The following is a 25,575-nucleotide window of genomic DNA, read 5'->3' as shown; positions in this document are numbered from 1 at the left end:
ATCTTGCTACTGTGAATCATTAAAATTTGGGTGTTGTTTGTCATCACAGCCCAGCCCATCATAACCCAGCCCATCATGATTAATACATTCACTTTTTATTGACCACTGCCAAGTATATTAGGCATAGTACAAAGTACTTAACAGGTAGTAAGTATCCCATTCAATATTTGAAACAATGATAGGTATTATTATCCTCACTGTATAGAAGGTATAGAGATATCAGAGTGGCCTTTTCCCCATATTCCCCTTCATTTCTCCAAATCTTTAATCTATGTAGAAAGTTTCTTTGGAGTTCAAAATAAACAAACAAACCCCCCCAGAACCTACCAGATTCAGAAAGTGTCAAGGTTGGAAGAGATATTATAGATCATTTAATAAAAGTATCCTTTAAGAATCTTGAGTTCAACATCTTTCCTAATCGTGCAGCTTCTGATTGAAACACCACCTATGATAAGAATTTATTACCTAGGACGACAGTCTACTCTATCTTTGTACTATTGAGATTATGAAAAAATTCTTCTTTACATTCAGCTAATCCTGATTCATTGTAAATTTTACCCACTGGTCCTCATCTTGGGGACACATAGACTAAGTCTAAATTCTTTTCTATTTGATTGTCTTTCAGATACTTAGAGACAATTTCACATTATCTTTGGTCTCTCTTTAATCACCCATATCCCATCAAAGTCACAAAATATTTGTTTTTATTGCTCTAAAATTCTAATAATGGTTTTTTGTGCATTTTCTCTTACATAACATTTGCACATTTTATTTTATTTTATTTATTTATTTATTTATTTATTTATTTATTTATTTATTTATTTATTTGAGAGAGAGAGCATGTACAAGGGGAAAGGCAGAGGGGGAAGGAGAGAATCCCACACAGACTCTGTGCTAAGCACAGAGCCTGATGAGGGGCTCAATCTCATGACCCTGAGATCATGACCTGACCTGAAACTAAGAGATGCTTAACCAACTGAGCCACCCACGTGCCCCACATTTCTGTATTTTAACAAACACCTTGATTCCAGATAGTCAAACTAATGGTGGGAATTTTAGAATACAAGGGAGATAAGTGAAGAAGATATTATATGCCACTGTGGAAGAAACAAAATTGTTGCAGCCTGGTATTCCCAATCATTCTTGGGAAGTATGCAATAAAAGTTTATAAACTTCTTCCTAAGCTTCATGTGGTAAGTTTTAATGAAATGAAATCTCTTTTTATTCAATAAAACAATGTTTAAATGTTTTAACTGGCCAATAAAGAAACATTAAAGGCAAAACTTTTTTTCCTTAGCCTAACAGGAACAGGATCTGCTATTTCTCCAAAAACAAATGTGTTAAACTGCCTGCAAAAGAAACAAAAGGAAAGAGAAAGCTGTATTCTGTTCACTGACACCCTTAAAAATGATGTTTAGAACAATACTTATGGCCTTATTTGGGGTTATATCAAGGAACAAAGCAAGGAAAAACAACATAAAAATGAAGTCAATGTGGTAGCATAAAAAGAAGAAATGATTAGGAGACTGCAGAACAGGAATCTAGTTTCACCTTTGCCACTACTTAGGTGACATGCACAAACTGCTTCACTTCTTGGACCTCAATTTCTTTATCTGTAAAATGTTGGAACTGGAATAGATGGCTTAGAAAGTCTATTGGCTTTTTTTCATAATAAGTTTAAGGTTTTTTTTTTTAAGTTTTATTTATTTAAGTAACCTCCACACCCAACATGGACCTCAAACTCACGACTGACCCCAAGATCAGGAGTCACATGCTCTTCCAACTGAGCCATCCAGGTGCCTCATAAATAAGTTTAATTTTAACACAAAGAGGTATATAGTGTTTTCCAGTACAGAGGAATGGGACCAGTGGCATACTAGTAAATGTTTGCTAATAATATAAATCTTTAACAATAATTGGCTCTTTAGGGGGAAAAAGTGCTCTATTTCCCCCCAACAAAACACTGGTGTAAATAGTTCGATTTTCAAGCTACCAACTATTGAACAGCCTCTAGCAAAATTTCTGAAAATTTAACAATTAGCACTCCAAAGCCTATATAAGAGCAAGCTCCAGCACGCCAGCGGATAGGACTCCATTCATTCATTTGTCCATTCCATTCATTCAACAAACACTTCCTGAGCATTTATTAAGTACAGGCATTAAATTTAATGGAATACACAAAGATGTGTAAAATTTGGTTCTTGTCTTAGAGGTTTAGATTCTAGTAAATAGGAAATGAATGCAGATAACTCTAATGTTAGGAAGAACATGACAAATAATATAAAGAAGGCAGACATAAGTAAAGTTACTATAAAGTTTCAGAGAAGAAAGAGACTATTGCTTTCTGAGACTACTGGGTAGGGTAGAAGGGACCTTGCAGAAGGAAAACAGATTTCTCAAAAAGAATAGGTCTACTTAAAGATATATTTTAAAAAATTAAAAATATATTTTTGAGAGATTATTTTTCATTTTCGAGAGAGAGAGAGAGAGTGCACACATGTGCATGGGGGGAGAGGGAGAGAGAATCTCCAGGAGACTTTCCACTAAGCTTGGAGCCCAATAAGGGGCTCAGTCTCACGACCCTGAGATCATGACCCGAGCCGAAATTAAGAGTCAGAGGCTTAAGCCAACTGAGCCACCCAGGTGCCCCAAAGATACTTTTTGTTTAGAAGGGTTATCTAATAGGAAAGAAGTAGCAATGTATGTTGAGAAAGTAGGAACCTAAAAAGAAATACTTAGAGGAAGCTAGAAACAAAGAGGCCAAGAAGTGATTATATAGGTGGAAGAATAAAGAAAGCCACCAAATCAGATGGCTCCAACAAGAAGAACAATCTTCAAATGGAAAGAGTATCATACCACTCTGAGGAAACTGAAGTACAAGTTAGGAAAGAAGATAGTAAGAAAGCCTTGGGTCATTTCTAAGGAGCACAATTCCTCTAGTTTAGAATTTCATTCCAAAGTTCTTAAAAATTTTACCAGTGAGAATGTAGAATTTACTGCCAGTAATCACTGGGAATCAAGGACAATAAGGAATCCAGAAAAATGTAAAGGTGGCCTAAACTATTATACATAGGGAAAAAGCGATTTCTAGAAATGACAGCCCAGTTAGTGACTTTAATTCTTTGCAATATTCTAAAATTAAACAGATGATTTGTGAATACTTGGAGGAAGGTAACAGAGAAATGAGCATGAGTTAATTAAAACAAATCATACCAAATGAATTACATTTCTTTCATGGATATGGCTAGCAAACAGATAAAGCACATCCTCCCTTAGTTATGTATGATGTAGCCTGATTTCAAGTTTTTATTTGACAGATTATCTCATGGTGACAATGGTGATACAAAGGAGAAATAGGTATTACTTGAGAAGTACACTTAGTCAAATTTGCAACTGCCTAAATAAAAGGACCATGTGACCTGGACAAAAGTCTATAATAATGGACCACACTTGACCTTGTCCCTTCAACATTTTTATCAACAAATTAGGGAAAAGCATATAATCCATGTCTACAAAATTAATGTATAACACGAAGACAGGAAATATAACTAAAATGGTGAGTTAGAACCAGACTGAAAAAAAAATCTTCAAAAGCTGAACTAGCAATATAACATAGCTGTTGTACAAAGAAAAAAGTTCTCATGTTAAAAGGATGTACAGGTATACCTGGGTGGCTCAGTGGTTGAGCATCGCCTTTGGCTCAGAGTGTGATCCTGGGATCCTGGAATCAAGCCCTGCATCAAGCTCCCCGTGGGGAGCCTGCTTCTCCCTCTGCCTATGTCTCTGCCTCTCTCTACATATCTCTCATGAATAAATAAATAAAATCTTTATTAAAAAAAGGATGTACAAAAAATCAAGGAGCTGATTAGATCATATCTGAAAGATATTTAATTACTTCATCTTTTTTAAAAAAAGATTTTATTAAAAAAAAGATTTTATTTATTTATTCATGAGAGACACAAAGAGAGAGAGGGAGAGACACAGGCAGAGGGAGAAGCAGGCTCCCTGCAAGAAGCCCAATGTAGGATTTGATCCCGGATCTCAGGATCACACCATGAAGGCAGATGCTCAACGACTGAGCCAGCCAGGCATCCTATTACTTCGTCTTGTGAGTACATTTTCTTATTTGTAAAAATGGAGATAATTATAATATCTATTTAACAGGGTTGTTTGTGATAAAAAATATATCAAGGATCTTAGAAGAGTATTCAAAAGGAAGCATTCAATAAATATTACCCATAATAATATAGCCTTAATTGAAAAATTATAATGTTCTAAAATATATGAATAGATATTATAGTATTATAATAGTATTATAAATTTATTTATATTTATTTTATTTTTACTTTTCTAAAGTATATTTTAAATTTCCAAAGGTGATCTAAAGTTCTAATACTCTAGGCATTGTTGAACACATTGAGTCTCACTCTGTTTATACTTTTCCAGATCATAAAAAGTCTTTTTATATATCCCTCATCAGGGTTCATCTTTCCATGCCATAGTTTTATTTGTATAGATGTTTCATAAATTCTTCTGTTAATACTTGTAAGAACTGGATAGATGTAAGAATAAGAATTAAGTTTACCAAATCTGTGGAGTATTCCTGTGTTTTAGATAAAATCTTTTTAAAATTAAATTTATTTTTAATTTTAAAATTTTAATTTAAGTCAATTAATTAACATAATAGCATATTATTAGTTTCAGAGATAGAGTTCAGTGATTCATCAGCTGTATATAATACCCAGTGCTCATTCCATCACATGCCCTCTTTAATGCTCATCACTCAGTTCCTCATCCCCCACCCTCCTCCCCTCCAGTGACCCTTGATTTGTTTCCTATGATTCCAAGTTTCTTATGGTTGGATAAAAGCTTTCTTTTTTTTTTTTTTTAAACATGTTATTTTTTTTTTAATTTTTTAAATTTATTTATGATAGAGAGAGAGAGAGAGAGAGAGAGAGGCAGAGACACAGGCAGAGGGAGAAGCAGGCTCCATGCACCGGGAGCCCGACGTGGGATTCGATCCCGGGTCTCCAGGATTGCGCCCTGGGCCAAAGGCAGGCGCCAAACCGCTGCACCACCCAGGGATCCCCGGATAAAAGCTTTCTTATAAAAATGCAAATCATTAAGGAACTCTTTCTTTGGAAGAAAACAGATTATTGGTTTTGCTTTATTGTTTAGCTCCAATTTAAGCCTAAATTTAACAATGAAAATGGATTTTTCCTGGAGCATATAGAACTTTCTGTCCTTTCTAAATAGGAAATTACAGGAACATTTAATGACAAACATTTTCCTCACAATACCAGCCAACAAATCTGTGGAAACACTGATTTGTTGCCTATTATGCCTATTAGAAGCAGAGAACAGGGACACCTGGGTGGCTCAGCAGTTGAGCATCTGCCTTTGGCTCAGGGCATAATCCCTGAGTCCTGGGATCGAGTCCCACATTGGGCTTCCTTCATGGAGCCTGCTTCTCCCTCTACCTTTGTCTCTGCCTCTCTCTGTGTGTCTCTCATGGATAAATAAATAAAACCTTTACCAAAAAAAAAAAAAAAAGAAGCAGAGAACAGTAATAATAGGATATGGGGAAATTTCAGAGACAAAGATATATAGTTGACTTTTGAACAACACAGTTTGAACTGTGTGGGTCCACTGACACATGAATTTTTTTCAATAAACATGCTGGAAAAATTTTTTGATATTTTTGACAATTTGAAAAAACTTGTAGATGAACCATGTAGCCTAAAAATATTTTAAAAAAATTAAAAAGTATGACATGGGGCAGCATGGGTGTCTCAGCGGTTTAGCGTCGCCTTCAGGCCAGGGCATGATCCTGGAGACCTGGAATCGAGTCCCACATCAGGCTCCCTGCATGGAGCCTGCTTCTCCCTCTGCCTGTGTCTCTGCCTTTCTCTCTCTTTCTGTGTCTCTCATGAATAAATAAATAAAATCTTAAATAAATAAATAAAAATTATGTCATAAATGTACAAAATATATGCAGATATTAGTCTATTTTACCATTTACTACCATAAAATATACATAAATCTTTTATAAAAAGTTAAAATTTATCAAAACTTACACACATACAGACTATACATGCTATCCACAGTCAAGAAATGTAAGCAAACATAAAGTTGCAGTATTATAACACCATAAAATTAACTGTAGTACATACTGTACTGCTATAATAGTTCTGTAGCCATCTCCTGTTGATATTCAATAACTCAAGTGTTGCAAGGATCCACTTAAAATGCCAGATGATGCTAATCAACTCTGCATGCACAGTTCATCTCTCTAGTAAATAAAGAGTGATCTCTCACAGCTCTTGTGTATTTTTCACTGTGTTTAGTGCAATACTGTAAACTTTTTTTTTTTTTTAATTTTTATTTATTATTTATGATAGTCACAGAGAGAGAGAGAGGCAGAGACACAGTCAGAGGGAGAAGCAGGCTCCATGCACCGGGAGCCCGATGTGGGATTCGATCCCGGGTCTCCAGGATCGCGCCCTGGGCCAAAGGCAGGCGCCAAACCGCTGCGCCACCCAGGGATCCCAATACTGTAAACTTTTTGAGTAACACCATAGGACCCATACAAAGTGCCACTAGTGATGCTGGAAGTGCTCCCAAGAAGCAGAGAAAAGTCATGACATTATAAGAAAAGTTGAATTGCTTAATACATGCCATAGACTGAAGTCTGCAGCTACAGTTGCTACCATTTCAAGAAAAATGAATTCAGTATAAAGATATTGTAAAAAAAGAAAAGGAAATTTGTTATGCCAGCAGTTATGCCAGCAGGCATGAAAGTCTTATGCTTTTTGCAAAATATCTTTTTTAAAAAAGATTGAATCTATTTATTTGAGAGAGAAAGAGGGCATGAGCTGGAGGGAGAGGGAGAGAGAATCTGAAGCAGACTACATGAAGAGCACAGAGCCCAACAGGGGGCTTGATCCCATGACCTTGAAATCATGACCTGAATCAAAACCAAGTTGGCTGCTTAACCAACTGAGCCATCCAGGTGTCCTGAAAAAATATCTTTTCATCTTGTATTGAAAATGTAGTTTTGGGCAGCCCGGGTGGCTCAGTGGTTTAGCGCCGCCTTCAGCCCAGGGTGTAATCCTAGAGACCCAGGATCGAGTCCCACATCAGGCTCCCTGTGTGGAGCCTGCTTCTCTCTCTGTGTCTTCATGAATAAATAAATAAAATCTATAAAAAAGAAAAGAATAAACTACTTAAAAAAAAGAAAATATAGTTTTATGTGGGTACAGGATTGCTAGAAGAAAGGCACTTATCTATAGACTCTGATCTGAGAAAAAGCAAAGTCATTATATGACAATTTAAAGCAAAAGGAAGCTGAAGAATCTAAAGCTGGAGAATTCAATGTCAGTAAAGGATGGTTTGATAATTTTAGAAAGAGATTTGGCCTAAAAAATGTCAAGATAACAGGAAAAGCAGCTTCTGCTGACCAAGAAACAGCAGACAAGTTCCCAGATACCATTAAGAAAATCATTGAGGAGAAAGGATATCTGCCATATCAGGTTAATGAAAATGCTCTATTCTGGGGACAGAAATACCACAAAGAACATTTATTAGTAAGGAAAAGAAGTGAGCACCAGTATTTAAGGCAGGAAGGAGTAGATTAATTCTACTGTTTTGTGCAAACACAAGTGGGTTTATGATGAGGACTGCCCTTATCTATAAAGTTGCTAGTCTGCAATCCTTGAAGGGAAAAGATAAAGAACATTGTCAGTCTTCTGGTTATACAATAAGAGGGCCTAGGCAACAAGAACCCTTTCTCTGAATTGGTTCCATCAATGCTTTGTCCCTAAAGTCAGGAAGTACCTTGCTACTAAGGGACTGCCTTTTAAGGTTCTTTTATTTATTTATTTATTTATTTATTTATTTATTTATTTATTTATTTATTATTTTTTATTTATTTTTTTGCCTTTTAAGGTTCTTTTGAAATTGAACAATAATGCTGGCCACCCAGAATCCCATGAGTTCAACACCCGAGGCCTTGAAGTATTCTACTTGCCCCTTAATACAACATCTCTAATTCAGCCTCTAGATCAGAAAGTCATAAGGACTTTTAAGGCTCATTACACACAGTACTCTATAGAAAGTATTGTCAACAGTATGAAAGAGAACCCCAATAAAAAGAACATCATGAAAGTCTGAAGAATTACACCACTGAAGATGCCACTGTTGTTATAGAAAAAGCCATGAAAGTCATTAAAGCCCCAAAGAATAAATTCCTGCTAGAGAAAACTGTGTCCAGGTGTTGTGTGTGACTTCAAAGGTCAAGGAAATCATGAAAGAGATCGTGAATATGGCAAAAAAGGTGGGGGGTTTCAAGAAACGAATCTTGGAGAAATTCAAGAGTTAACAGATACCACCCCAGAGGAATTAACAGAGACAACTTGATGGAGATGAGTCCTTCTGTACCTGTATCAGACAATGAGGAAGAAGATGTAGAGTAAGCAGTGCCTAACACCAAATTGACATTAGACAATATGGCAGAAGGGTTCTGATTATTCATGACTGCTTTCAACTTCTTTTATGACGTGGGCCCTTCTATGATATGGGCACTGAAATCAAAGCAAAGGAGGAAGAATTGGTACCATATAGAAACATTTTTCAGAGAAATGGAAAAGCAAAAAAGTCAAGATAGAAATTACAATGTAGTTCCATAAAGTTACACCAAGTGTGCCTGCCTCTCCTGCCTCCCCTTCCATCTCCTCTACCACTTCCACCTCTGCCACTCCTGATACAGCAAAACCAATTCTTCCTCTCCTTCCTCCTCTTTAGCCTATTCAACATGAAGACAATGAGGATGAATACCTTTATGATGGTCTACTTCCACTTAATAAATAGTAAATAATCATCCTGCTGTGCAGTTAATAAACTCATCCAGTATGTATGTATGTGTCTTTGTGTGAACATATAACTGCAGATAAGAACTGTGAGATGTGGGATCCCTGGGTGGCGCAGCGGTTTGGCGCCTGCCTTTGGCCCAGGGCGTGATCCTGGAGACCCGGGATCGAATCCCACGTCGGGCTCCCGGTGCATGGAGCCTGCTTCTCTCTCTGCCTGTGTCTCTGCCTCTCTCTCTCTCTCTCTCTCTCTCTCTCTCTCTCTCTGTGTGACTATCATAAATAAAAAAAAAAAAAAAAAAAAAAAAGAACTGTGAGATGTTTTTGTGTCATCATCATTATTGGCTAAGTCATCATGTAGGTTATCATGTGCAAGATTTGTATGGAAGTAGATAGCCTATCCTTACACAGGCATGAAGTAAGTGATATTTAATATAAAATTAATAATATGTTTGTTTTCTTATCATAATTTTGCTTTCAAAAAATTGTATTACTGAACAGTATGCCTCTCTTGCTCACAATTGCGTGTCAGCCTGTCATGGTAAGTGACAGCCTAACTTACCTGTCAGGTAAGTTTTTTTTAAAACAATATTTCTTAAAAAAAAAAAAAAAAAAAAAAAAAACAACAACAACAATTTTTCTAATACCTTATTGTGAATACGACTGTAATACTGCATGCTATATAAAATTTTAAAAATTTATGGGGAGCCTGAGTGGCTCAATTGGCTAAGCATCCAACTCAGGTCATGATCAGGTAATGATTTCAGGTTGAGAGATCGAGCCCTGCCTCAGGTTCCGCACTGGGCATGGAGCCTGCCTAAGATTATCTCTCTCCCTCTCCCCGCCCCCCCTAAAAAAAAGAAAAAAAATTATAACAATTTATTCATTAGTATATAGACTAGGTTACCATGAAGCAATCATATTGTTGCTTCTTCATTATCAACGCATGAATTGTTATACTTGTAAATAAATATGAATTTTTCACATTATCTTTTAATTTTGATGTCTAGTGTTACTAATACATATAACATCTACAGTGTATAAGACAATATTGATGTAGGTACTGACAGATGACATCTTATAAACAGACAACATAAGCTACAGTATAAAAAAATACAGTATAGAGGCACCTAGGTGGCTCAGTTGGTTAAGCACCTGACTTTCGATTTTGACTCAGTCATGATTTCAGGGTTATGAGGTCAAGCCCGGTGTTAGGCTCCATGCCCAGCATGGAGCCTGCTTAAGATTCTCGATCTTCCTCTGCTCCACTCCTCTCCCTCTCTGAAAAAAAAAATACAGTATAGTACTATAAATGTATTTTTTCTTATGATCTTCTTAGTAACATTTTCTTTTCTGAGCTTACTTTATTATAAAACTACAGTCTGTAACACATATACAAAATATGTGTTAATCAACTGTTTATATTATTGTTAAAGCTTCCAGTAAACAGTAGGTTATTAGTAGTTAAGTATTTGAAGTCATATACACATTTCTGACTGCATAAGCAATCAGCACCCCAACACCCTGCCATGTTAAAAGGTTAACTGTGGTTGGTACTTTTGAAGTTCATATAGTTCAATAGAGAGACTGAATAATCCTTAATCAATACACTAGAGCATGTTTAGTCTTAGAGGGACTTAGCATGAAGCAGTTCTTTTTGAACATCATTCATTGTAATTAACTTTCCAGAGTAAGCAGAAGAAATAGGAGTACCAGAAACAGTAATGTAGCCAGTAAGTCATAAAAAGGGGACTTAAACATAGATCTTGGGATGCCTGGGTGGCTCAGTGGCTGAGCGTCTGCCTTCGGCTCAGGGCCTGATCCTGGAGTCCTGGGATCAAGTCCCGCATCAGGCTCCCTGTGGAGAGCCTGCTTCTCCCTCTGCCTGTGTCTCTCTCTTTCAATGTCTCTCATGAATAAATAAAAATCTTTAAAAAAAACAAAACATAGATCTCCTAATTCCACATATAACACTTATGTATCATGACATTAATCTTGAGGATAACATCTTTTTGAGATTCCAGATGATCTATGATAATCATTGAACTCATAATTTTAAAAAATCAACCAGGAACACTGATAAGAACTCAGAAGATAGCAATGCTCTAGCATTCCATCTTATTTCTCTCATTTTGGGGAGAGTAGCATCTGTGACACCCCAAACTAAATCTGATACCTCAAAGAAAATGGCCTAAATAGTTAGGGTTTTATTCTTCTCAAATATCTGAGAGGTTTTTGTTTTCTAATTTCCTCTAGGATTTCTTGATAAAGAAAATTTATAATGCATTTTATGTAACAGGTCTGAATAGACCCTAAATCTTTTCTCCTTTCTCTCTGATATTTTATTTTTTTTTATTTTTTATTTAAAAAATTTTTTTTAAATTTTTATTTATGATAGTCACAGAGAGAGAGAGAGAGAGGCAGAGACACAGGCAGAGGGAGAAGCAGGCTCCATGCACCGGGAGCCCGACGTGGGATTCGATCCTGGGTCTCCAGGATCACGCCCCGGGCCAAAGGCAGGCCACCTAGGGATCCCTCTCTCTGATATTTTAAATGATTATCAAGGTAATAGAAGGTGTGTAGCTAAAAAAAACATGTGTAACTACAAGACTCAGAACAAAACAAAGGTTTTTTTGTTTTTTTTTAAGATTTTATTTATTTTAGGAATGCCTGGGTGGCTCAGTGGTTGAGCACCTGCCTTTGGTCCAGGGTGTGATCCTGGAGTCCCAGGATCGAGTCCCACATTGGGGTCCCTGCATGCAGCCTGCTTCTCTCTCTGCCAGTCTCTGCCTCTCTCTCTGTATCTCTCATGAATAAATAAATAAAATCTTTTAAAAATTTATTTATTTATTTATTTGAGAGAGAGAGAGAGTGCACATGCACAAGTGGTAGGGAGGGGCAGAGGGAGGAGAAGCAGACTCCCTGCTGACCAGGGAACCCAATGCAGGGTTGGATCCCAGGACCCTGAGATCATGACCTGAGTTGAAGACAGACGCGTAGCCGGTTAAGCCATTGAGACACCGTTAATCACCAAGATTTTTTTATCTTCAACTCTTGTGTTAAGAAATTTCATGATGATGTGCCATAGTGGCTTTGGTTTTGGGTTTTTCCCTACATTATGCTGGTACTTAGCAAGTTCTGTCAATCTGGCAACTCATGTCCTTCAGTTATCAGAGATCTTCTTGTAATTTCTTTGATAATTTTCTTCCCTGCACTTCTTTGTTTCTAGAGCTCCTATTAGCCTCATGACCCTATGAATTCATCTTTCAATTATCTTTTCTCTCTTATTTTCCACTTCTGTCTGTTCTCTTTTCCAGGAGACTCCTCAATTTTATATATTAATACTACTTTGTTTATTTTTGCTATAATAATTTAATTTCCCAGTCTATTACTCTGCTTGCTCTTTTTTGGAACATCCTGCTTTTGCTTTCTGGACACACTATCTTATAATTATCTCTCAGAGGATGCTTATTATTTTTAAAAATATATTCTTCTGCTCTCTACATTGTCTCTGCTATCTTCTGAGTTTCTGTTTTTTCTCTTCCATTTCTATTTGATGCTGTCTTTCTTGGTGAAGGTTTATCTCAACTATCTGAATGGTGATCCTTTGCTGTCCCTTCATATTTAAGAGTCACTACAAAGATATTTGGAAGCTCACTGTTAATAGGAAAAGTTTGTCAGTTGGTGGGCATTATTGTAGGATGATAAAGTGAGGACCTATTTGTTATGTTGGGGAATCCTCAAGTATCAGTATCTATAGATCTTCATTCTAGATTTATTCATTTTAAGTTTCTCTCAAAATTAAATCTCTACCCTCCTGCCTAGAGAATATAAGCTTTGCTGTCAGTATTCCTGTAGTGAAATAGATTTAGCAATAGGGTTTAGCAAGGCTCATCATTCAGCAGATAGAAATTCATCTGATCTCTGTCTTCAGATTATAGCTTCCCCAGCTATAATCATTAGTAGTGCCTCAGTCTGGAGCTTCTCTAGTTCATTTTTTTCACAGAATAAACCCCAGGGTTTTGCCAAAGAAATGGAGGGGTAGTGCTTAACTGAACAGGATGAGGAAAGGACCTGGTAATTTAACTTCTTATATAAACCTTCAATCTCTCTCTTTTCTGCCCCTCACATATCTCTGCTGCTGTGATATTTGCTCCTTCCAATTCTTGACAATCTAGTGCTCTGCAATATGAGCCTGCTTACCTATCATTAGTAAATATCTCTCAAGCATTTGGAATCTAGTTTTATTTTTTTTTTCAAAGATTTTATTTATTTATTCATGAGACACACACACAGAGAAGCAGGCTCCATGCAGGGAGCCCGATACAGAACTTGATCCCAGAGATCTGGGATCAATGCCCTAAGCCAAAGGCAGACACTCAACTGCCAAGCCACCTAGGCGTCCCTGGAATCTAGTTTTCTTAGCTCAACTTTCCATCTTCCAAAAAACTGTTAATATTGCTTATCTGCTACTATCTTTATTATTCTTGTGGACTTTATCTTTGTGGGTTGACAACTTTAAAAATATTAATTTACTGTAGTTTTAGTGATTTGAGAATAGGGATGAATAGATGTATTTAATCTGTCCATGTGTAATGAGAATTGTCAAGCTGTCAAGATGCTCACTCTTTTGCTTCCATAAAAAATGTCAGAACCAGAAAATTCAGATATAAAATTCTGTGCTCATGAGACTGATGTGGAAAAAGTATATGTCTGAGAATTGTAGTACCTACTTTCAAGTGCTGTTATAGTCATTAATTGGTTGATTTATGTTAGGAAGTTAAATTTTCTGTTTCATTATCTGTAAAGTAGTGACAATTATCCCTACACAGCCAACCATACTTGTGATGACCAAGTAAGATAATTGACATAAATGTACAAATACACAATAAACAACTATCATTTATTGTTAACTATATTACTGATATCTATATTCAAATATATTTTGAGAGGCAGTGTAACAGAGTAGAAAGACTATGAGCTTCAGTCATACAGATCTGTTTATCATTGTATGATTTTGCATAAATGACTTAACCTCTCTGAGCTTCATTTTCCCTGTTTATAAAATAAGTACTATATTATTAACCCAATAAGGCTTTTGTGAAGATTAAATGAGATCTTACATGTAACAAAACTGCTCCAGAGACTGGATGCTTAGTAGCTACTCGACAGATGTTACCCTTATATCTCCCTAATTTGTGACCAGCTTTCTTATGCTCACATGAAAATCCTGAGCTTCTATTTCCTCAATAAATGCTAAACAACATTGGTAATTAGCATCTTAGGTCTTCAATAGTCCTCATAAAGGCTGTTTATTTGTTGTGTTCCTGGAACTAAATTATAAGGTGAGCAGCCCAAATTGTAAGAGTTCAGTATACATATCCTTTCAAGTGGTACAAAGTTATTGCTGAGGCATCTTTAGGAATATTTTGTTACAAAATAGGATGCGAAAACTTGTGATGAATATTAAAAGAGATCAGGGACACTGGAATACTGGAAAGACTACTGTTGAAAAAATTATCTTTAGAGTCAGTGGTTTTGTTTTATTTTTTCTGTTTGGTCCTCACACAAACCCAGAAGCCAAGCAGGCTTTATTTTCCTGTTTAAAGATGAAGAAATCAAGGCACAAGTTAAAAAGCCACTTGCACAAGATTCACTGGTCATTGGGTAACAACTAAGAATAATCTTGGTCTTTTGACTTCCTGCTCAGTGCTCTATTTCTTTTTAATAACATAAATTTTGCAGTGTTAGCCTTTAAAAAAAAAAAGATTTGATTGATTGGTTTGATAGAGAAAGACAGCATGTGCACAAGCATGGGGAATGGCAGACAGAATGGAAAAGCAGGCTCTCCTCCAAGCAGGGAGCCAGATACAGGGCTCAATCCCAGGACTCTGGGATCATGACTTAAGCTGAAGTAGATGCATAACCGACTGAGCCACCCAGGTGCCTCAATGTTAACCATTTTTAAGTGTACAGTTAAGTACGTTCACATTGTTGTACAACCAGTCTCCAGAACTCTTTTCCTCTTGCAAAACTGAAACTCTACTCCCATTAAACAACTCCCTATCCTTCTTCCCCCAGCCCCAGGCAACCATCATTCTACTTTCTGTTTCTATGAGAGTGACTATTCTAGGTACTCATATAAATGGAAGCATATAGTATGTCTTTTTGTGACTGGCTTATTTAGCATAATGCCCTCAAGGTTCATCCATGTTGCAATATGTGTCAGAACTGCCTTCCTTTTTAAAACACATTTTGTTTTTCCATCCATCTACCAACAGACTCTCGGGGTTGCTTCCACTCTTGACTATTGTGAATAATGCTGTTATAAACATGGATGTTTAAAATCTCTTTGAAATTCTCCTTTCAACTCTTTCGGGTATGCACCCAGAAGTGGAACTGTTAGATTATATGATGATATGGTCATTTTAATTTTTTGAGGGACATCATACTGTTTTGAAGAACAGCTATGTATAGCAGCTGCACCATTTTACATTATTGCACAAAGGTTCCAATTTCTCTACATCCTAACACTTGTCCTTTTCTGTTTTTTGTTTTGCTTTGTTTTTATAATAGCTATCCTAATGGGTGTGAGATGGTCTCACTCTGTAATTATCTGCAGAGTTTTGTAGTCTTCTGAGATGACAAGACACTAGTGACACTGGATAACATCACCAACAACTTACAGCATTAAAATCCTACCAGATTTAAGACACTACTATAGGATGCAACAGTACACAAAGTCCCTGCTCTCAAGGATTTTACAATCTAGCTGGAAAGAAAGGATATATGCACTTAAAAATAAATAAAAATGCAAGATAGAATAGTCTAAATAATATAGACTCAGTTGAAAGAGCATGCAACTCTTGATCTCAAGATAGTGAGTTTGAGACCCACACTCGGTTAGAAATTGCTTAAAAAAATAAAATTAGGGGATCCCTGGGTGGCGCAGCGGTTTGGCGCCTGCCTTTGGCCCAGGGCGCAATCCTGGAGACCCGGGATCGAATCCCACGTCGGGCTCCCGGTGCATGGAGCCTGCTTCTCCCTCTGCCTGTGTCTCTGCCTCTCTCTCTCTCTCACTGTGTGCCTATCATAAATAAATAAAAAAATTTTAAAAAAATAAATAAAATTAAACTCTTTAAATAATATATGCTATATAAAATTACAGCAGAGCATGATTAGAAAAGGCTTTAAAGAGCAGGTGGCAACTCAGACATTTTTTTAAAAGATTTTATTTATTTATTCATGAGAGACAGAGAGAGAGGCAGAGACACAGGCAGAGAGAGAAGCAGGCTCCATGCAGGGAGCCCAATGTGGGACTCGATCCCGGGTCTCCAGGATCATGCCCTGGGCTGCACGCAGATGCTCAACTGCTGAGCCACCCAGGCGTCCCTCTTAAACATTTTTTTAAAGATTTTATTTATTTATTCATGAGAGAGAGAGCACGGCAGAGACACAGGCAGAGGGAGAAGCAGGCCCCATGCAGGGAGGGTCTCCAGGATCAGGCCCTGGGCTGAAGGTGGCACTAAACCCCTGAGCCACCCGGGCTGCCCCCCTCATAAACATTTTTATTTTTATTTATTTTTTATTTTTATTTTTTCTCATAAACATTTTTAAAGGGAAGGTTTAAGTTATCCAAGAGAAGAGAGGAGGAAATTAACTTTTAAATTTCATTTATTAATTCATACATTCTTTTTTTTTTTTTCATACATTCTTTCAATAAATTATTGTGCTTCCTATAAGTGCTAGACACTGTGCCACATATTGGGGTTACAAAATCTCTCAAGAGCAAGAAAGTAAGATATGCAATGAGTAATGAAAATTCAAGGTGCTGAGTGTATACATAGTGTACTGAGTCAGTCCTTTCTAAGAGCCAGCTGATATGTCAAGAAGACTGATAATCTCCTTTATGGTGACTCACAAAGAGAGTATGTAAAGCACATTTCTTTCCAGACTATGCTCATACCCAAGTGTTTCAAATAGAATACAGTTGAGAAGTTCCCATTTTCCCTTCGGAAGGAGATTATGTTTAAGAAACTAAAGCTCTTGCAAGCTAGTTATTAGCACTCATACTTATCACTCCATATGGGTCCTTTCATTCACAAACATGTCTGAGGCATTGAGGAAGCAAGGAAAGATGAATAAGACATAGATCCTGCCCTCCATGATTTCAAAGATAGCTACAATATATAAGGACTGTAGTAATGAGAGAAGATAAGTAGAAAATAAGAAATTGCTTTTACCCTCTAGAGAAGTCATGAGCTTCTTTCATCTTTTTGAAAAGATTTATTTATTTATTTTAGAGAGAGAAAGACAGAGAGAGAACAGGGGAGATAAGGGAGGCAGGGGAGCCAGAGAAGCTGGGGAAGCTGGGGGAGCTAGAGGAGGGGCAGAGGGAGAGAAACAGACTCCCTGCTGAGTGGGGAGCCTGACTATAGGCGTGATCTCAAGACCCTGAGATCACAACTGGAGCTGAAATCAAGAGTTGGACACTCAACAAACCATATATTGGGACACCCCAATAAGCTGCTTATTTTTTTTTCAGATTTTATTTATTTATTCATGAAAGACACAAAGAGAGAGGCAGAGACATAGGCGGAGGTAGAGGCAGGCTCCCTCTGGGAAGCCTGATGCAGGACTCAATCCCAGGACCCTAGGATCGGGACCTGAGCCAAAGGCGGATGCTCAACCACTGAGTCACCCAGGTGCCCTAAGCTTCTCTTTAAAAGTAACATCTAGGGGTATCTGAGTGGCTCAGTCGACTGGGTGTCTGCCTTCAGCTCCAGTCGTGGTCCCAGGGTAATGGGATCTAGCCCCGCATCAGGCTCCTACTCAGCAAGTGGGGGGGTCAGCTTCTCCCTCTCCCTCTGCCCTGCTCCTGGACTCTTGCTCTCTCTCTCTCTATCTTGCTCTTTCTCTCAAGTAAATAAATAAAATCTTAAAAAAAAAAGTAACATCTAAGCTAGATCTTAAAGGATGGCAGGAGCTCACTGGGAAGAGGAATGGACATTCCAGCCAGAGGAGCAGCATGTTCAGGAGATAATAAGTAATTTAGTGTGGCTGGAACTTATAACACATGATAGGGAATAGCAAGAAAGGTAGAGACAGAGAGTGGAGTAGTAGAAGAGCTGGAGAGGTAGACTGTAGATAGCTATTAATCTGAAGGTAACAGAGAATTAATTGATGTTTAAGCAGGGAAGCAATAAGATGGAATTTTAAAAAATAAAAGTACAGGCTAGATGGAGGATGAACTGGAGTCAAAGAGAACCAAGAAGGAGACATCAAAGGCCGTCAGTTGGTTAACCAAAATAGAGTCTTACAGACACTTGTGGTAAAGCACTAGAGTTCAAGATCTCATATTTGGTCTTCAAGCCCAGAAATCTAATATTTTTAAAAAGATTTTATTCATTCATTTGAGGCAGAGAGAAAGAGCATAAGCAGTAGGGAGGTGCAGAGGAAGAAGGAGAAGCAAACCCCCTGCTGAGCAAGGAGCCCAATGTGGGGCTCAATCCCAGGACCCTGGGATCACAACCTGAGCTAAAAGCAGATGCTTAACCACTGAGCCACCCAGGTGCCCCAGAAATCTGATTTTCCTAATGCATCTCTCATGGAAGAAATACTTGAGGACTGACTCACAATAACCAAGTTCACAAGAAAATGTCGTATAAATGTAATTCTAATTTACTAATATTCATTTATTCATCAAATAGAACAAATCTACTTTGTATTAAGCAATGTCCTAGGTTGTAGGGACACAAATGTGATTAACAATTTCCTGCCCTCACAGAGTTAAATTCTAGCATGGAATATATTTTCTCGGTGACTAGAATATTTATGTTTGCTATCCAGAGCAATTCATTACGGAAATTTAAGTTGATAATCAAAATATTGTTTGGTGAATGACCAGAAAATAAAGAGTCAGATGATTTTAAAATCCATTTCATTCCAGCCACAGGTAAGCCTAAGAAAGTATTTGTGCTCTAGAACAAGTGTGCCTTATAATGGCTAGCTTAACAATATTTTTTGGATTTATGATTTCTCTATCCTGAACATTGCTGGAGGAAAACAAGCATGGCCATCAAATATACTACAAAAGTGTAGTAATCAAACAGCATGGTACTGGCACAAAAACAGACACATAGGTCAATGAAACAGAATAGGAAGCCCAGAAATAAACTCATGCTTATATGGTCAATTAGTCTTCAACAAAGGATGCAAGAATATACAATGGAAAAAACACAAGTCTCTTCAACAAATGATGCTGGGAAAACTGGACAGCTACATGCAAAAAAAATGAAATTGGACCACTTTCTTACACCATACACAAAAATATACTCAAAATGGATTAAAGTCCTAAGTGTGAGACCTAAAACCATAAAACTCCTAGAAGAAAACATAGGCAGTAATTTCTTTAACAATGACCACAGAAACATTTTTCTAAGTATTCAGATGAGGGAAACAAAAGCAAAATTAAACTATGGAGACTAAACCAAAATAAAAAGGTTTTGCACAGTGAAGGAAACCATCAACAAAATGGCAAGAAAACCTACTGAATGGGAGAAGATATTTGCAAATAATATATCCTATAAAGCATTAATATCCAAAATACATAAAGAACTTATACAACTCAACACCAAAAAAAAAAAACAACAACAACAACAAATAATCTGATTTAAAAATGAGCAGAGTGGGGCACCTGGGTGGCTCAGTCAGTTAAGCATCCAACTCTTGATTTTGGCTCAGGTCCAGATCTCACGGTCGTGTGAGATCAAGCCCTGCATCGGGCTCCATGATAGATGTGCAGCCTGCTTAAGATTCTATCTCTCCCTCTGCCCTTCCCACCCCTTAAAAAAAAATGAGCAGAGGAGCTGAACAGACATTTTTCCAAAGACAAATGACCAACAGACATATGAAAAGATGCTCAACATCACTAATTATCAGGGAAATGCAAATCAAAACCACAAAGAAGTATCACCTTACATCTTCCAGAATAGCTAGAATTAAAAACACAAGAAACAACAAGTATTGGTGAAGATATAAAGAAAAAGGAACTGGGGCACCTGGGTGGCTCAGTGTTTGAGCATCTGCCTTTGGCTCAGGTCATGATCCCGGGGTCTTGGGATCAAGTCCTGCATTAGGCTCCCCGCAGGAAGCCTGCTTCTCCCTCTGCCTATGTCTCTGCCTGCCTCTCTCTCTGTGTCTGTCATGAATAAATAAAAAAATCTTAAAAAAAAAAAAAGAAAAAGAAAAAGGAACTTTGTGCACTGTTAGTGAGAATACAAATTGGTACAGCTGCTGTAGAAAACAATATTAAAATATTGATATATTAAATATTAGTATTAAATATTAAAAAAGAATTATCACTTGATCCAGTAATTTCACCACTAGGTATTTACCTAAAGAAAACAAAAATACAAATTCCAAAAGTTATAGGCACCCATATGTTTACTGCAATATTACTTATAACAGCCAAGCTATGGAAGCAGCTCAAGTGTCCATCCATACATGAATGGAAAAAAAAAAAAGATGTGGTATTTATCTGGAATTAAAATACATAAAGTTATGAATCAAACTAAAAAAATGACATGGTATATACAATGGAATAGTAGCCATAGAAAGGAATGAGATCTTGCTGTTTGCAAGAACATGGTTGGCCGTAGAGGGTATAATGCCAAATGAAATAAGTCAGACAAAGACATATACCACATGATTTCACTCATATGTGAAATTTAAGAAACTAAATGAAATAACAAAAAAAAAATGAGACAAAAAACCAAACTCTTAAATACAGAGGACAAACTGGTGGGTGGGGGTGGTAAACAGGTAAAATAGATAAAAGGGATTAAGAGTACACTTATCATGATGAGCACTGAGTTATGTATAGAATTGTCAAATTATTACATTGTACACCTGAAACTAACATAACACTTTATATTAATTATACTTCAATAACAATAATAAAAAAGATTATTTCTCCTTTGTACGAAAAGAAGAAAAAAACCCAATCCAATCCAATCCAAGCAGAGTCTTCTCTTTCTAGGTTCCAGGTAAACCATTTCAATTCTAATACACTTTTTCAGACATATTGTAATATAATTGGTTTTAATTATGTTAGATTCAGTAATTTTTTTTTTACCATATATGACTAAATAAAGGCTCCAACTTCAACTACACCAAGTAAGCAATTACATTAAAAATTTAACACTGGGCAGCCCTGGTGGCGCAGCGATTTAGCACCGCCTGCAGCCAGGGGTGTGATCCTGGAGACCTGGGATTGAGTCCCATGTTGGGCTCCCTGCATGGAACCTGCTTCTCCCTCTGCCTGTGTCTCTGCCTCTCTCTTTCTTTATCTCTCATTAATAAATAAATAAAATTTTTTAAAAAAATTAACACTATTGGACTTTCATCCATTAATTCAACAAATTATCAAGGAATTTATATACATTCTAGAAGTGAAGTGAGATTATGAAAATCACAAGTAAACAATTGACCAATAAATTAGACAAATTGTGTTAAGTGTAATGAAGGAAAAGGTCAAGAGGAAAATGTTGTAGTATCCAAGAAAGACCTGATAGTCACCTAGACCAAAATAGTGTGGCAGTGGAGATAGAAAGAAGTGGTTGGATTTGAGATTTATTTTGGACACATAATCAACCAGACTTGATAATGAACTGGAGGAAGAAGGTGAGGAAAAGGAAGGAATCAAGTCGACCCCTAGGTTTCTGACTTCAGCAACTGAGTAGACAGCAGTGCCCTTAATTTATGAGATGAGGAAGACGTGCAGTAAGAAATATGCAGAATTCTGTTTTAAATACAGTGACTTTGAGATTTCTATAAGATAAGCAAATGTAGAAAAGTAGGTACTTGGATATGTGAGGCCGGAACTCAGTGGAGAGGTTTGGGTTGGAAATATAATTTGGGAATCATTAATATAACGACAGTATATAGAGACAGTATTTTCATTATATTATAGCCTGGTCAAATTGCTTAGAATTGGTGATTCCTAAATCTCAGTGACATATTATCTCATATGTCATTTTTACATATGGCTAAATAATTAAGAATTCATTCCTACTAATTTAGTTCCTAAAGGTTAACTCTATTTAAGGCTTCTTTAGTGGGAGCCTCACTATGCCTTCTGCCTACTATATCAATCTAAAGGTTAATTTAATTTCAGAGTTACCAGATGCTTCATTAATATCTCAGTGACTTTTCTCTTTCTTCACCAAAGCCAACCCTTAAAAGATCCCACATAATGGAGTACCAACAGATGAAAGGGCTGCATAGGTTTGGACTTCTATGCAGATTAGAATATCTTATGTTCTCGAGGCACCTGGGTGGCTCAGTGGGTGAGCATCTGCCTTCAGCTCAGGTCGTGATCCCAGAATCCTGGGATTGAGTCCAGCATTGGGCTCCCTGTGAGAAGCCTGCTTCTCCCTCTGCCTGTCTTTGCCTCTCTCTGTGTGTCTCTCATGAATAAATAAATAAAATCTTTAAAAAAATAATATTTTATGTTCTCTGTAAATTAAGTATCACTACAAGGATATATGGGCTTGCCTACCAAGTAGAAAGAGTACTGGACTAAGAATCATGAGATCTAGGTTCCAGTTCAATACTATCACCACTATTTAATTTTATTTAATTCATAGCCTATATAGGCCTGCTATTTTATTGGTCAAGAGAAGAAACTATGGATTATTTTAAAGCCCATGAAAACATAAAATTTAGTATATTCTTCTGTAAAGAATTATCATTACTTACTATTGAGCAGCGGAAGATCTGGAGTGGTGCTGAGCATCAAGAATAGCCCCAAATGAAGATTCCAATAGTTTATTTCTGGATTTCTTACCATTTTTGTGGATTCTATAACTTGCCTTCTGTATGTATTAAACAGAAAAATCATAATGATTCTCTCACTGTAATGAGAAGAAAATTAATAGATGACTATGTATTTTGCAGAAGTTCCTAATGAAAGAGGTTAGGAAGATACAAATGATTGTGTTGATGTTCTTATTAGTTTAGTCTAAGTAAAACTATCTCTTGGAAAATCTAGAAAAACTTAGCTATCAAAGCTTTGTAATTTTTGCCAGCTTCCCAGGGGATCTTGGCTTTCCTGGAAAACAAACTACTACCTTGGGGGATGTCTAAAATCTTTGAAGAGTCTCTTGCAAGTAGCCAGTTCAGGGAGGTCAGACCTGGGACCATGCTGTAAAGGAAAAGCTTTTGCAGAAAAGTGACCAAGACTATTTACTAAGCATAATAGCATTTCTCAAACAGGAAGCAGAGGTACTATAAGGCCACATTAAGATTTTTTGTGTCTGGGGCAGCCTGGGTGGCTCAGCGGTTTAGCGCCACCTTCAGTCCAGGTCCTGATCCTGGAGACTAGGAATCGAGTCCCAGGTCTGGCGCCCGGCATGAAGCCTGCTTCTCCCTCTGCCTGTGTCTCTGCCTCTCTCTGTCTGTGTCTCTCGTGGATAAATAAAATCTTAAAAAAAAAAAAAAAAAAAGGTTTTTTGTGTCTTTGTGTGAGCTGAATAACGTAAGGGTGATTTCCTATGAGCTCCTCTCCACTTTGATTTGTTCTCATTTCCTTTTGTTTCTCCCCATTTCATTTGTCTATGCTTTGTTTTAGTCTTCATTTTTCTAGTTGAACAGGCTTTTCAGAACCTGAGAAATAGGCCACACTATTTCTCTAAGATTTCCCCAAAGTGATTTAGGGATTCTCATGCCCCTCAAATTTGTTACCTCTCAAAGACCCAAGATATAAATGGTATACACCAGTGACTCTCAAACATGGGTGATATGGTAATGTCTGGAGACATATTTGATTGTCAAAATGAGGGTAAGGTGCCACTGACATGATAGGCCAAGGATGCTGCTAAACATCCTAAAAGGCATAAAATAGCCCCCAACAACAAAGAATTAACTGGCCCCAAATGTCAATAATGCTGCTGTTGAGAAACCCAGGTATAAACAGATATCAATAGCTGAAGATTACTGAGGAGGCACTAGAGCCTCCTTAGGGATGCAAACTCTCAAGGTGATAAAGTGGCAGACACTGACATCAGAATTGTCTGGAGTTAGATCCCCAAAACAAGGTTCCTTGTTTTGCTAGCTGTATGATTTTAGACTAATTACTCCACACCATGAAAGCACAGTTTCCTCATTTAGAAAAAGGGGCAATAAAGTATTCTCATAACCTGTAAATTCCTTGGAGGCAGGGACCTAATTTTACCTGCCATGCTTAGATTAGGGACTAGTATCTAATGGGGAGTACTAAATATCTGTGGATTGTCTCACATAGCTGTTTTGAGGCCTAAAGCATAGCACATTTTTAGGTCATATGAAGCACAGTGAAAAGGAGAAAAACAGCCTCTGATAATGGGAATTAGGCTGGTACCATCAACTGGTAGGTGTTGCCTGTTGATCATAAACAATTTCATGCAATACCAACATCAAAGACACTGACCAGAATGGATTAAGACAAAACCACCACTCCATAATCATGTCTGAATACAAACAAACAAACAACCGTGTCCCAATCACATGCACATAAAACAAATTTCTTCCTTCCTAGCTAACATGAGGTACTGCTGCTTCATAATCAATCATAGCTTTAGCTTGGTTCTTGTCCTTTTGTAGATAAGAATCAAAGGGGCACCTGGGTGGGGCAGGTGATAAAGCCTGACTCTCGATTTCCACTCAGGTCATGATCTCAGAGTCCTGAAATGGATCTAGGCATCAGGCTGTGCACTCAGCGGAGTCTGCTTCTTTCTTTCTGCTCCTCCTCCATGCTCGCCCGCTCAGTCTCTCTCTAAAATAAATAAATCTTTAAGAGGAATTATTAAAATGTCCCATCATTGAATTACCTCCATTTCCTAACAGCATCCAGTCTAGAGAGAAGGCCTGCTTCCTTGAACACTCCTAGAAGTTACTTAACATAAGCCCAAATCCTGTAAATTCTCTCCGCACCCTCTTCTTGAAATGTCTCTGTCCTTCATGGTGTGTCTCCTTCCTTGTGAGGAGACAATAAGCCCAACTTTGTTAAACTCTACTGGTGTTTAAGGTGGTCTTCAGCTGGAAGCCACCCACACTTGTGAGAGTCCCTTAAGTGGTAACTGCTATTACTATATATGCTTCACGGGGATTTAATTGCATGGTGCACCCACAGTGTTCAAGCAGAGATTTCCTGAACAAGTATTTTCAGGCTTCCTGACAGACTGCTGGCAGGCCATTTCTTCTCAGGGGACATCTTCTCTCCTTAAGACTACTGAGAGGACATTTTTGGTTTCGGACCTCCCAGGCCTGAATCCAGCATATTACGTTAAATTTCTCATTAAGTAAAACCTCTTAGTGACGTGCGCGCCTCCACTTCCAACTTTTGAGTTCAAGCACTAGAGCATCACAAGGGCGCGTGGTCGAGTAGTAGCAAGGAAACTAACGCCCTAACGGGTTCATATCACTGAGCGTCTCACCCACCACCCTAACCCAGTAGAAATGGCCCCGAATTCACACCACAAGCCGTGTATATCAGCGCGGAAACCTCTGCGCCAAGAAAGACTGAGGTAACAGCAGCCACCGGCAAAAACCAGCCCTCTGTCCGGCTTCCTCAGACGTCGCGCACGCGCACGGACAGCTGGGCGGCCGTCCCCCAAATGCCCGCCTCTTCCAGGCGGACTACAAGTCCCGGCTTGCCTGGCGTCGCGCC

At 37.7% G+C, this 25,575-nt stretch overlaps 1 long non-coding RNA gene across 7 annotated transcripts in view; it reads right to left on the bottom strand.

The window, feature by feature from the left end:
• Positions 1-25,566, bottom strand: part of LOC112673834 (uncharacterized) — a 167,689-nt gene extending 142,123 nt beyond the window's left edge. For 2 of the 7 annotated variants that reach the window (XR_007405620.1, XR_007405617.1), the window contains exons 1-2: positions 22,629-25,558; positions 9,998-10,148 (exon numbers count right to left, since the gene is read on the bottom strand). This is a non-coding gene — a long non-coding RNA (uncharacterized LOC112673834). Of the gene's footprint in view, positions 1-9,997; positions 10,149-22,628 lie in introns of all 7 variants that reach the window. The other 5 variants (XR_007405621.1, XR_007405623.1, XR_007405619.1 and 2 more) reach the window with 5 other exon arrangements.
• Positions 25,567-25,575: the final 9 nt, after the last annotated feature.

The sequence above is a fragment of the Canis lupus genome, chromosome 24 (genome assembly GCF_003254725.2).
Source record: "Canis lupus dingo isolate Sandy chromosome 24, ASM325472v2, whole genome shotgun sequence".
Lineage (NCBI taxonomy): Eukaryota > Metazoa > Chordata > Mammalia > Carnivora > Canidae > Canis > Canis lupus.
This window is presented reverse-complemented; position numbering and strand designations above follow the sequence as displayed.